The sequence below is a fragment of the Nicotiana attenuata genome, unplaced genomic scaffold (assembly GCF_001879085.1).
Source record: "Nicotiana attenuata strain UT unplaced genomic scaffold, NIATTr2, whole genome shotgun sequence".
In the NCBI taxonomy this organism is placed as follows: Eukaryota; Viridiplantae; Streptophyta; class Magnoliopsida; order Solanales; family Solanaceae; genus Nicotiana; species Nicotiana attenuata.
This window is the reverse complement of record NW_017673435.1, coordinates 98,992-116,117: the sequence shown is the minus strand read 5'-3', so window position 1 is coordinate 116,117 and position 17,126 is coordinate 98,992. Positions and strand designations below refer to the sequence as shown.

The 17,126-nt window shown below is 36.1% G+C and overlaps 1 long non-coding RNA gene across 1 annotated transcript; it reads right to left on the bottom strand.

Moving 5' to 3' along the window:
* Nucleotides 1–10,025: 10,025 nt before the first annotated feature.
* LOC109216380 lies at nt 10,026–11,798 on the bottom strand. Its single transcript, XR_002066478.1, has 3 exons — nt 11,529–11,798; nt 10,320–10,376; nt 10,026–10,234 (listed from the first exon to the last, which is right to left on the bottom strand). It is a non-coding gene; the product is annotated as an uncharacterized LOC109216380 (long non-coding RNA).
* Nucleotides 11,799–17,126: the final 5,328 nt, after the last annotated feature.

The window sequence follows — 17,126 nt, the reverse complement described above, 5'->3', positions numbered from 1 at the left end:
CCCCCCCTCCTCCCCCCTCTAGCCTGTGTTTTGCAACATACATAAGCGGTATAAGCTGTATAAGCGGGTTTAAAAATAATTTCAATACAAAATTTATCTTGCTTTAGCCTTAATTTATACATATACACGGTATTATTTTTTGACGAAGCGGGTTCAGTTGAACCCACTTCTCACCACTTGGGTCCGCCCCTATATATATATATATATACTGTCGACGTACATAAATTAATCTCTTAAAAGAAAACTGAAATCATAAATACTTCTTCCCTCTCAAAGAATTATCCTAATTTACTCATAGGAAAATGTAAAGAAGTATCGAAAGACTTTTTAGAAATTTATTCAGATAATTTATTAGACAAGGATAAATTAGTATTTTTTAAAATAAAAATCACTTATTGCGAATCGGAGAAAGTAAGAGATAAAAGTACTGGAGTCATATTCAAAATACTGAAGATTTCATGAGCTTAATAGGATAACACATGGACCACAATTGCAAATAACGCAAAGTTGAGAATGAAAAATAGAGGTCGAAATCATGGGGACCAACCATTTAATTGTATATATTTACTTCTCATTTAGCTTGTACTCCCTACTTAGCAATTAATACGAGGAGACTAATTGTCAATACAGAACAAATTTGTTAGGCAAGTAAAATATGAAGAGAATTATACTTGAATATCCTTCAAATTCCTAAGGAGGCATAAAAAAATGAAAATGTTCGTGGAATTAAGCCAAGGCTGTAGGTGAGGGATATATGGCTCGTCGAAATGGCCTTCCAGTCACCTGGCGCTGTAAAACTAGGTTATCATACTAAATTGTTATTATGTTTTTCCTTGTATTAATTCGTCACCAAATGAGCCAATTAACAAAATAGAGTAGGATAATCAGGACGTCTCAACAAGATTGGAGCCTAAAAGACAAATTTTAGAAAGAGGTCCTAAGTAAGAATATCAACGAAATTTTCAATGAAAAAGTATAAAATAAAGGTAGAATAATAAAATTAGCTCAAGAATTTGATAAGTTGATATACAACAATATACCGGTGAAAACCCACAAATTAGGATTTGGGAAGGTAGAGTGTATGCAGACCTTATCTTTACTTTGAAAGGTAGAGACGTTATTTCCGAAAGACCCTCAGATCAAGAGAAAGCATGGAAAAAAAAGGTCAGATAAGAAAAATCAATTCGTGCAATATGAAACTGAAAGTAACGAAAACGAATAAGTCATGATAAAATAAGGAGTAGTAGCTATCACAGATAAATAAGATGATCGAAGTACAAGAAACAATAGATAGTAACAAAAATCAAAGGGTAAGAAACTATAGAGCAAGATAAGTTGATATATAAGTTGCCGATCGAGAGACTTTTAATATTGAGAATAAGAATAGTAGAGAGAATGAAAAAGGTAAATATATAAATAATAATGTGGGCCCGTATTAGTTGTTAGGATATAAATGAGTAAAAAAAATACTCCTAGCTACCCTAACCATGTGAGGAAACAATTCATCAAAAATTATTTCACTATCTAATTATTAGGATGATTTTCACATTAAAGTTATTGTATTTTCGCTTCAAAAATTCTTTTTAAAAATAAATGTATACACATTTTTTTAATAATACATATATAATACTCCCTCCGTTCACTTTTTACTTGACACGTTTTGACTTTTCACGCCCCTTAAGAAATAATAAAAAAAGTGCAGAATTTACCATGATACCCATATTAATTTATGCATATTTTATTGGATTTGAGAAAATGATTTGAAATGAATAATAAATACTCTGGGTATAATAGAAATTTTTTTTGGGTCTTCTCTTGATATGCTTAAAGTGACAAGTAAAAATGAAAACCTATTTTTAATATACATGTCAAGTAAAAGTGAAGGGAGTGAATATATTTTTAAGGAAAAAATTGTGGCCCCCAAAAAGTTGGAGCCCCAAGTGATTACTTTACTGGCCTCAGAGACGAGCCACCCATGGGTGTAATGGGAATATGGTTGAGATTTTATTACCTCTTAATTTTAGGTGTTTGGTTTAAATCCTCGAAATGGAGGACGTTTTATCTTCTAATTGAGCCTTTGCTTAGTAAAAATATTAGCTCTGCCTATGCATACAACCCATGATATGCGACCTAAGAAAGGGGGGAGCACAAGGAAGTTGAATTTTGAGTGTGGTATCTTCAAATGTGGAAACGTACAAAGCCATGCATGGCTCATTATGCTTAGCCCATAAGCTTTTGGGACGTACGTACGTAACCTATTTATTCATATTCACCAACCACATTCATTGACTAAATTTACTCCTCCCTCACCAACAAGCAAAACCGATCAGTTTTTTGAATATATAACTCATTCCATCGATACTGCAAATAATTAAGTAAACAGAAGAAATCAAACGGGAAAAACAGTTGAAAATTGAGAGACATTAAATAGGGACGTTTTAACTGATGTGTTTGTAGTTATGAGAAGGGGAAAGGAGGTTCTGTAAATGTAGGCAGCTGCCTTTCATTAAATTTTCTTGAATTCACTTAAATGCAGAATTCAAGAGAGAGAGAGATCTGACCAACTACATTTAAGCGCACCTCGTTTTCTACTCCCTCCGGTCACTTTTACTTGGCGCATGTATATTAAAAATAGATGTTCACTTTTACTTGACACTTTACGCATATCAAGAGAAGACAACAAATTTTTTTCTGTTATACCCATATTATTTATTACTGATGATAGGCTATAATTGCGTATTTTAGTCGCTTATTACACTCTAATTTACTGCACTTTGATTGAGTTTGCGCTTTAATCGCTAGTGTCCTGCACTAACAGTGTGTTATATGCCTTGTAGGAGTGATTCTGAGCTATGTAGATGTTATGGAATGAGTTCAAGTGATTTGGAGCTTTAAAGTTTGAGTAAAAGTTCAAGGAATTAAGCCGAGATCGTGTTTGGAGGTCAACGGATGATAGTTAGAGCAAACGAAGACTTCAGTAGGCAGATTGCGCACTGTCTAGTAAAATAGATATAACTTTTTGCTCAGAACTCTATTTTGGCTCCACAATATATAGTTGGAAAGCTAACTCAAAGGGCTACAACTTTCATGTTTTACGTTTTTCCAAATTCGGAACGGAACGCGCGAAGTTTGCGCAAAGTCGCGCGTGTTAGGAGGCTGAGGCAGAATGCTGCGCGAAGGACGCGCGAGGTCGCGCGAGTCACCCAGGAAAAGTGTCCTTTTTCACATTGGAGAAGGTATAATTGTTTGGGCCCAACCCTACTTGGTATATATACATGAGAGAACGTTTTTAGAGCAATTATTGGAGAGGAGGATGCCACTTTTGGTGATATCTAACACCACGCTTGGAGGAGGCTTCTAACTAGTTTTTCTTCTCTTCTCTTTCTTTAATTTCATAGTTTCTTTGTTCTAGAGTTTTGGATGCTACATGAACGTTGTAGTTTGAAGCTTGAATTGTTCTTATTATTTTATCATATTGGTTTATTTATTCAATCTTGCGCTTAATTATTTGATTGCCTGATCACCAATTGAATACTATCTACGAATCTAGGATTGAACTCGGGAGAGGGAATTCTAGATTGCAAATAAGATTGAGTAGAGCAAGATCTTAACTCTTAGGGGGAGCGGATTTGCGGTTAGGATAGGAATATACCTAATCGCCTTGCTTGGTTATTATACGGGAATTATAAAGGTGTTCTTGTTAATCCTAATTCCATAGGAATATAGGCGTTAGGTTAGCTTGAATAGGCGAGTTGTACTTCGGGAGAAGGCTACGAGCAATATTAACCCCGTCAATCAATAAACCAGATAAATTAATTAGACGATTTAAGTGAAAAACTCAACGGGATTGTTAGCTAACCCATAGCTCTAGAATATTCACCCATATTGAATTCGTCTCTATAATTCGCCAATTTATTTTCTTTGATCTCTTAATTTGTTACTCTAGTTTAATTTAGTTAAATATTCATACTTTAGGAATCGCTTGAATAGATTAATTGTTTGGTTTAATTTAGTTGATAGTTAATCACAAGTCCCTGTGGGTACGATATCTGGACTTATAATCCTATATTACTTGTCGACCACGTATACTTGCGTGTGCGTTTGGGAGCAACAAGTTTTTGGCGCCGTTGCCGGGGACTTAGAAATTAACTATTTTACTAGATTAGATTTTTACTTTTTATCTATTTAAGTTTTTAATTTTAGTCTAGTGTAGTTAGTATTATAATTTTTTTACATGGCATCTTTGAACGAAAAGTGGTGGGATAGTAAGTATTCTTGTTTTTGTGATCCTTGTCCATATTGTAAAGGACCTCACTTGTGGCAATATTGTAAAAATATTCCAAATACCGAGTTATGTGCACCATCTCCATCATGTACTATTTGTGATGGAAATTGGAATAATTGTCCTAAGTGTTGTTATCCTACTCCAATCCCTTCTTATGTTGATTCTAATAATTCTTGTGAGTTTGACAGGAGTAACGAATTGGATGATGTAGAACACGATGTTCGCATTCTTGATATGCACGGGAAATTATTAGAGGAATATGGAGGTTTCCGTGAGAAAATTATGAATGAGATGCAACAATTTATAGAAGGAAGAGCTGAACTGGGACAAGAGATCGATCAATTTGGAAGTTCTATTCACGACTTAGTGGCAGATTTGAGTGCAAAAGTTGATGCGTGTAACGCCCAACAATTTAGTGATGAGTTGTGTGAAGCTGAAAAAGATCTTCTAGGCCAAATTGAGGAGCTAAAACGAGAATACCAATCATTAGACCATGCTTTTGTTGATGTTGCCAAGGTTGATGAAGAGTGCGAAATTGAGGATGTGAAAAATAATACAATTTTGGAGTTAGAGCGTATTGGACCTCATTCTAAACATTTTTCAACATTGTGTTTGGTTGGTGACATGGAAATTGATCCATTCGAGCATATGGAGGATTCAATAGATGAGGAACAAAGTGTTTATATTCTGAAATTTGCCACACCAAGGAGACAAAACGACATTCCTCACTTAAAGGCCAAGAAGTGCAAGATGCGATACCTATTATTTGGTTCATTTATTTTTACACCACCGTCCCAAGAACGTGACACAAAAATTGATGCAAAATTGGGGGCGCAATTTATATCCTCAAAGTGGAAGGAAAAGTGATGAAAGTGTTGGCGTCGTGCTGCGACGTTAAATCAAGCGCTTGTTGGGAGGCAACCCAAATTTTTTTTTCTTTTATTTTATTTTACTGTGTTAATATTATTTTTTTTTTGTAGTATTATTTTTGAATTTTGTAGGAGTACGAGCATGGAGTCAAAGCTAATAGGCATGTGCAAAAGCGAGCAGGTGGTTTAAACTTTGTGTGAGGTACCCGCACAAGGGATCATACCTGGAGAAGTCTGAGTATCCCGTGAGCTGCTAATTCTTCGGCCTTTGGCCTACCAGTGAGTCTCTTTTACCCTCTATTATTTATAGTGTGCATTGAGGACATTGCACAATTTTAAGTGTGGGGTGAGGAGATTGTCTGAGTGACTTTCTATGCTATTTGAGTTGTGTTAGTTTAATTGAATATTTTTTTTTAGAAAAACGAAAAAAAAAATTAGACTTTTTCCGACGATAGATCTCCTAGACAGTTTTCTTGAGGGATGTAAGTCTAAAGAGAAAGGACAAAAAGATTTTCTTTGTAGATAGTGTAGCAATTCCCCCTTGGTTTTTCTTTATGCCGCGGTTCTTTTCCAAGGGTTTTGTTTGAACCGGGTGTAGGTAGTTTGTTTTTTTTAGGAAGAGAAGCCATGGTGATGTGAATTGAATTGAATCAATATCTTCTAACGTTGTCATGCCTTGAGAATAGTGAGTACTTTAGTTGTGACGCTTAGGCTCAATTTTTTACTCTTGTATAAGTACCTTAAATTGTATGATCTTAACTTTGCTTAACTTCTTTGACTAGAGTGTCTTGATGAGTCCAATCCTGAGTGAGTTATGTGCCATGTGTGTGTAAGGTTTTGTGTTATTCTGTGCATTGCATTCGATGTCTAGAACTTCCCCCGTGTGTTTGCAAAGCGAAATAGTAGTTTTGTTCAGTCTTGGAAGTGATATAGGCGTTTCTTTGTTGAGCCATATAAATATTTTACCCGCCTAATTGCTATGTATCATAGTTAACCCCTTTGAGCCTGTAATCCTGTTTCTTTGGCAACCATATTACATGCCTTACTCATTTGTTTGAATTAACCATCTATTTGAACCTTTTCACCTCTCATGAGCACTTGAACTGTTATGAACTTTGTAAAAGTTAAAGTGTGGGGTGGTTGGTTTGCCTTTTGAGTGGAACTAATGAAATAAGGAGAAAGGTGCACTGTTTTGAAAAAAGTAAGAGCCACTTGAATTGAAAAAGAAAAAAAAATAGTTGTACTGCTGTGAAAATATTTGATAGTGGTGACTCTTGATGTAATTGTGCTTAAAGAAGTGGGGAGTTAATATATATTGATGTGAAGGTGGAGTTATGGTTTGACATAAGTATGGAGTTTTGAATGTTAAAGTATATGTATTAAAGTGCTTAGGGAGGTGTAGTCACTCTTATATCTAAATGTATCCTACCCATCCCTCAGCCTACATTACAACCAAATAAAGTACTACTTGATCCTAGACTGAATGAGCTCGATTAGTAGAGTAATACACTACGGGCAAGCCTATGGTGCATCTTTTGTGGCATATGAATGTTATTTCTGAGAATGAGTGAATTCTTTCTATCTTGAGTTCCTAAGTGTTCTTAAAATTTATCGTGTGGGACTACTCTCGTTGGTTGTGTGAGGGCACTTGATTCATGAAGGAAAGGTAATGTCATTGACCTCTATGTTAGAGTAAGTGGGTAAGTTGCGAATAATGCGTGGTACTTGTGAGTCAAATCTTGAGGTGAAGATGTTACACTCTTGTGCTTAGTCTATTTTAAATATTCTTGGTGTGATAAGTTAGGAGAATTGTTTAAAAAGGTCGTGTCTTTATAAAGTGTAGTTTGATGTAGTTTGATTGCTCGAGGACGAGCAATGGTTTAAGTGTGGGGTGTTGATGATAGGCTATAATTGCGTATTTTAGTCGCTTATTACACTCTAATTTACTGCACTTTGATTGAGTTTGCGCTTTAATCGCTAGTGTCCTGCACTAACTGTGTGTTATATGCCTTGTAGGAGTGATTCTGAGCTATGTAGATGTTATGGAATGAGTTCAAGTGATTTGGAGCTTTAAAGTTTGAGTAAAAGTTCAAAGAATTAAGCCGGGATCGTGTTTGGAGGTCAACGGATGATAGTTAGAGCAAACGAAGACTTCAGTAGGCAGATTGCACACTGTCTAGTAAAATAGATATAACTTTTTGCTTAGAACTCCATTTTGGCTCTACAATATATGGTTGGAAAGCTAACGCAAAGAGATACAACTTTCATGTTTTACGTTTTTCCAAATTCGGAACGGAACGCGCGAAAAACGCGCGAAGTTTGCGCTAAGTCGCGCGTGTTAGGGGGTTGAGGCAGAATGGTGCGCGAAGGACGCGCGAGTCACCCGGGAAAAGTGTCCTTTTTCACATTGGAGAAGGTATAATTGTTTGGGCCCAACCCTACTTGGTATATATACATGAGAGAACATTTTTAGAGCAATTTTTGGAGAGGAGGACGCCACTTTTGGTGATATCTAACGCCACACTTGGAGGAGGCTTCTAACTAGTTTTTCTTCTCTTCTCTTTCTTTAATTTCATAGTTTCTTTGTTCTAGAGTTATGGGTGCTACATGAACGTTGTAGTTTGAAGCTTGAATTGTTCTTATTATTTTATCATATTGGTTTATATATTCAATCTTGCGCTTAATTATTTGATTTCTTGATCACCAATTGAATACTATCTACGAATCTAGGATTGAACTCGGGAAAGGGAATTCTAGATTGCATATAAGATTGAGTAGAGCAAGATCTTAACTCTTAGGGGGAGCGGATTTGCGGTTAGGATAGGAATATACCTAATCGCCTTGTTTGGTTATTATACGGGAATTATAAAGGCGTTCTTGTTAATCCTAATTCCATAGGAATATAGGCGTTAGGTTAGCTTGAATAGGCATGTTGTACTTCGGGAGAAGGCTACGAGCAATATTAACCCCGTCAATCAATAAACCAGATAAATTAATTAGACGATTTAAGTGGAAAACTCAACGGGATTGCTAGCTAACCCATAGCTCTAGAATATTCACCCATATTAATTCGTCTCTATAATTCGCCAATTTATTTTCTTTGATCTCTTAATTTGTTACTCTAGTTTAATTTTAGTTAAATATTCATACTTTAGGAATCGCTTGAATAGATTAATTATTTGGTTTAATTTAGTTGATAGTTAATCACAAGTCCCTGTGGGTACGATATCTGGACTTATAATCCTATATTACTTGTCGACCACGTATACTTGCGTGTGCGTTTGGGAGCAACAAGTTTTTGGGGTAAGCGCACCTCGCTTTCTACTCCCTCCGGTCACTTTTACTTGACATGTATACTAAAAATAGATATTCACTTTTACTTGACACTTTACGCAAATCAAGAGAAGACAACAAATTTTTTCGTGTTATACCCCATATTATTTATTACTCATTTCAAATTATTTTCTCAAATCCAATAAAATATGCATCAATTAATATTAGTATCATGGTAAATTATATACTTCATTTATTATTTCTTAAAGGACATGAAAAGTCTAAAGATGTCAAGTAAAAGTGACCGGAGGGAGAACAAGTTATTGTCTTCCTTCGTCACCTTGCTGAGAGTACCGCCGGCCTCTTCATCTTTTTTAATGCTTCTCAACCTCTTCGTCCCTTCATTTACAACCTCCACTGCTCTTTTATTTGAACAAAAACATAAAAACTGTCCAATAATTGTGGAAATTTCATTAAGCGTATTGTTAGTCAAATTTAATTGATATAGTTTTGTTTGAAAAAATGCTTACTGGTATGGGTCTGTTGATAACATGTTATGCATGCTACGGCAGGGGAGGGGGACTCTAATCGAGTTGTTAGATGTCTCTCTACGGAGTCGCTCCTCTATCTTTCGTGAAAGCATATGATCGAGTCAGTACGTTAAACATCTAATCCTGGTCTTAATGTTATCTGTGTTTGGAGGGGAGGAGGATAGTGAAAGTACAACAGGGGAGGGGCGGGGGGTGAATTGTAGCCAATTTCAAAACTTAGTTGACTAGGAGAGAATTTAGTCGACTAGACTTCACACAAGAATTAATCACAATAGAAATAAATTGTGCAAACAGAAAAGTAAAGGAGACGCAGCAGTTTCTATACTGGTTCAGTACTGGTGTGGTACCTACATTCAGTTCCCTTTGGTCACAAGGGTTCTCTTAGATCTTCAGTAAGCTTTTACAACAGTGATGGTTTTAGTACGTTCACCATCAACGATATATAACAACAATGTTTCTTTATAGTATTGACACAACTCTTGTTTTGTCTTCTAACTCTTCCTACACTACAAAAAAGTAAGGATACGATGACATTAAATAAATGTCATATAATGCTGCTTAAATGTCGCAAATTCATTTACCGACATTTAATTTACATTTGTATCAAATGTCTTAAATTTTGGGGTCGGGAATTTTCCGACATTTAGATAAATGTCGGTAAGAAATTTACGACATTTATTTATGACATTTTTTGAAAGGTCACATAAATTGGTGACATTTAAAATAATGTTGGTAAATTAATTACGACATTTATTTAATGCTTTTAAAAAAAAGTCGCATTATAATTTGTGACATTTTGGTAAATGCCAATAAAATTTTATGACATTTTAGTGAATGTCAAGTAAATTAGTGACATTTTTTAAAATCTTATGAAATACCACATTAAAATTCCATATCAAATTTTCTATAATATGAATAATAATTTTCTATTTACATCATCGTCATTACTCAAATATATATTTAATTTGTATATTCATACATATCAACCTTTATACACAATGTAACAAATATGAAATAGAAAATGTCTTTAGACGTTGTATTCAAAGAACAAGTACTGAGATAATAGAGGTTCTCCTTACAAGTTAGACATTCAAATCAAATGACCTGTTATATCTTAAATAAAATTAACTCTAACTTAAACATAAATAATAAAGTAATTTTAACTTCTAGAATAAATTCTGCAACAAGGCTTTATGGATCCATCTCTCCACAAGTCCATTCCCTTTCACTAATTGATCTTATATTCTTCAGAAGCTCTGCAAAAGAATCACATAAAACAGAATTATAACTATGTTAAAAAACTGAAAAAATTGAAGTGTCTTGCATGTTTTCCAAACTTACCCACTTCTTTTTTTTCGTCTCAAGCTCATCAGTTTCGGTCTTCTTAACTTTGTTAACCTGAGAAAAAATATTAGAAAGGTTACTTTGATAGTTTATAGAACTCAAAACTGAGTGTAGAGTACAAGATATAATCAACAAGACAAAGTTTATGTATCCCCAAAATGCAGCAACTTCTACAAACACAACATAAGAACTTTGAATTATAAGCAAAAGTCTAGAGGCATTACTGGAAACATATGATAGCACTTTTATACTAAATTTCCTTCTCTGACAGCATTGTAAAAGTTCTTTTGAATTGTAAGCTCTACTATTCACAAATCACAAAGATATCATCCAATACAGACCCATCAATTCTAAAATACTAACAGACAAGTGAACATAAATTAAAATAAAGTAGCTATGATTAAGAGTTTTAGCTAAGTTTTGATCTTTTAATAATCCATTCAAAGTTAAAAGAAACTTAACAACTTAAGCACTCTGCAAGCCAGCATTCAAAAAATTGACACAAAGGTAATCTTACTAGTACAAGACAGTCCATGAACAGATAACAAATCCTGTCAGAAAATGTATATCCACCCACTAAACGTCTGCTAATATAAAAAAATAGATCCTCAAGTTACAACAAGTTACAACAAGCCTCAAAAAAGTTCTTTTGACGAGCTTAGCTTCACATCCCAAGGACTAAATTTGACATGTAGGCTATTTACAACATATCTTTCAGCAGTATGATGTATAAGATCGGGTCACTAAACTATTTTAACAATCATACTCCAAAATGATATGATAAAGGCATTATGGTTGCTTCCAGAAAAATTTAGGATTAAAAAAAACCTTTTTTTGAGGTAGTTAATTTTGTCGAATGACTTTTGGCAACAAAAGAAAGCATAATGTGCCTATAAGTACTGAAATCATTTGTTGCTTTGCCAAAAGGAAATGCACAAATCTTCTCAAAAGTTTGTTGCTCTGCCAACAGACTTGTTCATGGCTCCTGTGTGGTAGGGAGAGAGCACCCACCAAAGGAATGTACATGCATACATGCCTAATTCAATACTTCTCAAGAAATCTCAAATCTGTCTCAACACTCGCATACCAGTTTACCAGACACATGTTTACACAGTTGAATTTTGTAACTACAGGTTTTGAATTATTGGTTAACTAACAGATTGTATGGTATTCTAGCTATTAAGATGTAATTTTTAGTTTCCATACCTTTTTTGGAACACAGATGGTCCCAGCCCCCAGCTACTAGGGCACAACCTCTCACACTCTTGGCTAAATTACATAATGTGTATCATTTTACCATTAGCTCCCACTTTTAACACTTTGATCAAAACACTCCCACATATTTTGCTCAAAAACGAGATCCTAACACTTGGACAATTAACTCACAACACCTTATTCTTGTGAAGAACTGAAACTGGTGAAAATGATTGTTGGCGATCTTCAAGTGAGTTATCGGAAATCTATCACAAAGAGGGAGATTATTATAATTAAAAGAAAAATAAATAGCAATACTAACTTTAAGTGAAAAAAGTTTGTGAATGAGCATAAAGTTATTTACCTGCTCATCACGGATTGATTTACTATTTGAGCCAATTGTAATACCCATACTCTCTAGATATGCTTGGACCCCTACCTTTACTTTATCATCTATTGTTGCTTTCATATCTTCTTTTGCTTCTGCCAACTTTTTCTCCATATCAGTTTGGATAGCCGTGGTAGCTTTTTGAACTTCTATCTCAACCCTTGCATCAAAATCTCTTTGCTCAGCCTTGGATCGTTTATATACTGGGCCATAAACAAACTTGGAGCTGCTCCTTTCCCTAGAGTTCGAACAATCCCATGAGTGTCTGGTCCCATAATTTGTGCATACACATCATTAGGAGCACTTCTAGGGACATTTAACTTAGGATACACCTTAGCAAGTTCATCCATTTCTTTCTTTTTGAAAGAATGGAAAGCAAAGATAAGTTAACAAAATTTTGTAAGAAAATGACAGTAATTCTTTATATTTATAAAGAATAAGAATTTACCATAACTTCACCAGCTATCTCGTTTACTGGTTGATCATTCTTTCTTGAATGTGTTTCTTTAAACACCTCAATACGAGTAGGTGTTATGCCATTCTTCTTTGTCATCTGTATTGAATAGTAAAAGATTGTAACAAAAGTATCCAAGAAAATAAAAACTAATACATAAACTGAAGATAGTAGATAACGATTATGTCATATATTATCTATAATTTGAGAAAGACTATTTCTTTCTGATGTGTGTGGCATAGTCGATTTCTTTCGGCTTTCTTTGTTCTTCTCGCTCTTTTCCTAGAAAAGTTAAACAAGATATTATATTAGAGAATAGACACAATTCACCGTAAAAAAATAAAAAATAAAAAGAAAAGTTCAAAAAGAACAGAGATCGAGTGACAAGAATGCTATAGCCCTAAGAGGCAACAGAAGAAAATGCTTGATATTATGGAATACTTTTGTGTCACGACCCGGATTCCCCACCCTCGGGGGGTCGTGATGGCGCCTACTCGTGGAAGCTAGGCAAGCCGAAAACCTTAGAAAATATTAACCTATTTCGTTTTATACATGATTAACAACTAAATTATCAATGAATAAGCAGTTAAAAGATAACGAAAAGTAAAATTTAGCGGAAGTTGAACAAAATATAGAAAGCCAATACAAGTCTCTACCCAGCACCTGGTGTCACAACAATACATGGACTGTCTAGGATTACTACAAATAAGTGTTTGAAATAAAGGACATAGTCTGTCTCGAATACAAATGTCAACAGAACATGAAAACTGTAAGAAGAGACGCCGGGCCTGCGGACGCCAGCAAGGCTACCTCGGAGTCTCGTGGACTGAAGGTCGGCTCCCTAACTACTGCTGCGCACCGTAAGCTGCTCCAACACCTGGATCTGTGCAAAATATCACAGAGTGTAGCATCAGCACAACCGACCCCGTGTGCTGGTAAGTGCCTAGCCTAACCCCGGCGAAGTAGTGACGAGGCTAGACCGGACTACCACATAAACCCGTGCAGTTATATATATACATATACAGTGGAATCGAAATATAGAGACAAGTAATTAACATGGGAGGGGGAGCATGCTATGGGGGAAATGACAATTTCAAGTAAAAGTCGTCCAGTAACGAAGGAAACAACACAACTCAGACATTAATAAAGGAAACAGAAAGCAACAAATACACGGCATCACCCTTCGTGCTTTTACTCTCATCCTCACCAAGCAATGATATAATAAAGTGTGCACGGCAGCACCCTTCGTGCTTTTACTCTCTTTCCTCACATATAATCGATAGAATCGGCACGGAATGGTACATCGTGCGGCACGGCATCACCCTTCGTGCTTTACTCTCTTTCCTCACCATAAGCAAGCAATGCACGGCATCACCCTTCGTGATTTACACTCTTTCCTCACAACAAACAAACAATGCACGGCATCACCCTTCGTGCTTTAACACTCTTCCTCACCCAAACAACAATCACAAACAAGGGGCAAGGGAATAAATAAAATAATAAAAAAAATCCCGGCAAGGGAACACAATTGAACAATTAAATCCCGACGTACAACATCAATAATCTCAACATCCCGGCAAGGGAAAACAATCCATAAACAACAATATCCCGGCAGGAGAACAATCAAAATACTCTTTCTCTTCCTTTCACTTTTATTTCATATCTCACATTACCACTTGAGCCAATGCTCCAAAGGGGTTCAACCATTTCATATACGTTCACAATTGAAATATAACTTGAGTCAAGGCTCCTCGTTGTTCATAGGTCACAATTTCCTTTCACAAGCTTTTCACAACAAATAGGAATCATCACCAAGGCAAGAGAAATACAACGAAATCAAGATATTCACAATTTAAAGACTCACGGTCATGCTAGACACCAACGTATAGATACTCGTCACCATGCCTATACGTCGTACTCAACAAGAAGCAATTAGCAAATAAGACTCAACTCCTAGTCCCTCAGCTAGGGTTAGACCAAACACCTACCTCAATGCCTTGCACACCACTTAAGCCTCAAGTATAGCTTTACCCGCGATTCCACCGCCAATTCGCTCGTATCTAATCACAAATTACTTAATTACATTAATAAATACTAAATGAATCAACCCCAATGCATGAAAATGAGTTTTTCCAAGTTTTACCAAAAAAGTCAAAAATCACCCAGGGCCCACGTGGTCAAAACCCGAGGTTCGAACCAAAACCCGATTACCCATTCCCCCACGAACTCAAATATATAATTTGTTTTGAAATCGGACCTTAAATTGAAGTCCAAATCCCCAATTTTTGAAAAACCTAGGTTCTACCCAAAACACCCAATTTCCCCTATAAAAACCTTTGATTTTAAGTTGAAACAATGTTAAAAGATGTTAAGGAGTGAAGAAAATAAGTTAGAAATCACTTACCAACGTTTTGGAGAAGAAAGGTTGTTTGAAAAATCGCCTCTTATGTTTTTAGCATTTTGAAAAGTGAAAAATGACTGAAATTCCCGTTTGTTTATACCCCCCTGAGACCCCCTGTGCGGACCGCATTAAATGGATCGCGGCCGCACAGGCTTACCTGAAGACCTGCAGTTCAGTACCCTGTGCGGACCGCACAAAGCCGACTACAGCCGCACAGCTTTCACCGCGCCCCGCACAAAGGCGACCGCGGCCGCGCTGGCCCCTCCGCAGTCGCACGCGATTTCTCACGTACCGCGTTAGAGGGTTTAGAGACCTGCAACTCCTGAACCTGCAACTTCTGATTTTCTAAGTTTAAGGCATCCCGGAACCCACTCGAAACTCACCCGAGCCCTCGGAACTCAAACCCAAGTACACACACAACCTCATAAACATCCTTCGGACTTATTCGTGCGATCAAATCGCCAAAATAACATCATAAACAACGAATTAAACCTCAAAATTCAAGAATTCTTTCAAGCTTCATAAAACATCAAATTTTCCAATTTAAGTCCGAAACACGTCAAACGACGTCCGTTTTCAACCAAATTTCACAGAAATGACTTAAAGCACATATAAGACTTGTACCGAGCGCCGGAACTAAAATACGGGCCCGATACTAACACGTTCTAATCAATTATCATTTCAATTTTCCTTAACAATTTCAGAAAAATAATTTTACAAAAAAATTCATTTCTCGGGCTTGGGACCTCGGAATTCGATTCCGGGCATACGCCCAAGTCCTATATTTTCTATGGACCCTCCGGGACTGTCAAATCACGGGTCCGGGTCCGTTTACCCAAAATGTTGACCAAAGTCAAATTTATTCATTTTAACATCAAAATTTAGCATTTTTTATAGAATTTCACATTTAAGCTTTCCGGCTACGCGCCCGGACTGCGCACGCAAATCGAGGCGACTCTAAATGAGGTTTTCAATGCCTCGGAAGCACGGGATTCATTTAAAACGGGTGATGACCCTTTGGGTCGTCATATTTTGCAGCATTTGAACTCCAATAATGAACTAATGAACGCCACTGATCTTCTTCAACCCTATCTGGACGATGAGCTATACGCTCAGTATCAGTACCATACGGTTCATAACCACAACTTTTTGCTTGATGCTTCCATTCTTTCCATTTAGATCCAACTGATATCATCAACATGCGTCTCATATCATCAGTTGCATCAGTATTTTCCTACAGACATATTTACCACAACTTATTTATATAGAAAAATAAAAAATAAAAATCTTTTAGTATGTAATTTTTGATTTAGTACTAAGCACCTTAACATGAGCCCATATTATGTCCTTGAACATCTTTGGCAAAAGCCTCCAATCTTTATAATTCAATGGCGCTAGGATACCATTTCGTGCTATGACACCAAGTTTAGAACTCATTCTAGTTGCTTCTGGTCCAATTGGTTAGCCGCGTTCATTCAACTCAATATGTAAATTGCCACCATCATTTCCCCATCCTGAGTGCATCATAGTGGGACCCCTGAGTCGTTTAGATTGTTCTTCACTCTCATTGGAATCTGTAAATAATCAAAAATTGAAGGGAGGTGCATTCAACAATAACAAAAACAAACCCAGTGGAACCCCAAACACAAAACTAAGATAGATGTAGAGATAAGTTATGAAGCTGTCTTTGGATTGCCTAAAATAGACAAACCAAAAATCTATATATCAGCAGGTAGTATTACTAAGTCATTGCAGTACTCCATATTCATCTCTACAAGATTTGGCCACATCGAAGACATCTTTGAAAATGCCTTCCCAACCTCACACATGATCAAGGAAATTTTCCGCAAACTAATATACATGCTTTCCTAGGTATTAATGATGTTCAAGGCTTCATCATTTGCTTGTCAATTCCACACATCAATCTTGAAGTCTTGAAATAAATTCTTTAAAATGCATTAAACCCTTTATTTAAAAATCAGCTATACTAAAATGACGTCCCAACTTTCCCAAGAACCATGAGTAGGTCTTTAAACATTCAGTGCAATACCACGTGTGAAAAATTCTATCTGTACATGAACTGTTAATTAATCAGTATCTACATCAAAATAGCGAGGGAAAGAAATCTAATACTACAGAATGAAGATAAGATACCACTTTATTCCCTGAGAAATTTTCTACATCATGTGAATCATTTCTTGACAAGTTACCAGATCGGATAGCTTGTATTTCATTTTGTGGCTAGTTTTTAGGTGGTTCGGGCATCGCTGTACCGTCCATTTGTAGTTCTTGTTGCTCTGAATAATTGGATAAAAGCCCACCTTGACTAGAATTTCTTTGCCTTTTTCTGGCCATCTCACTGAAGTT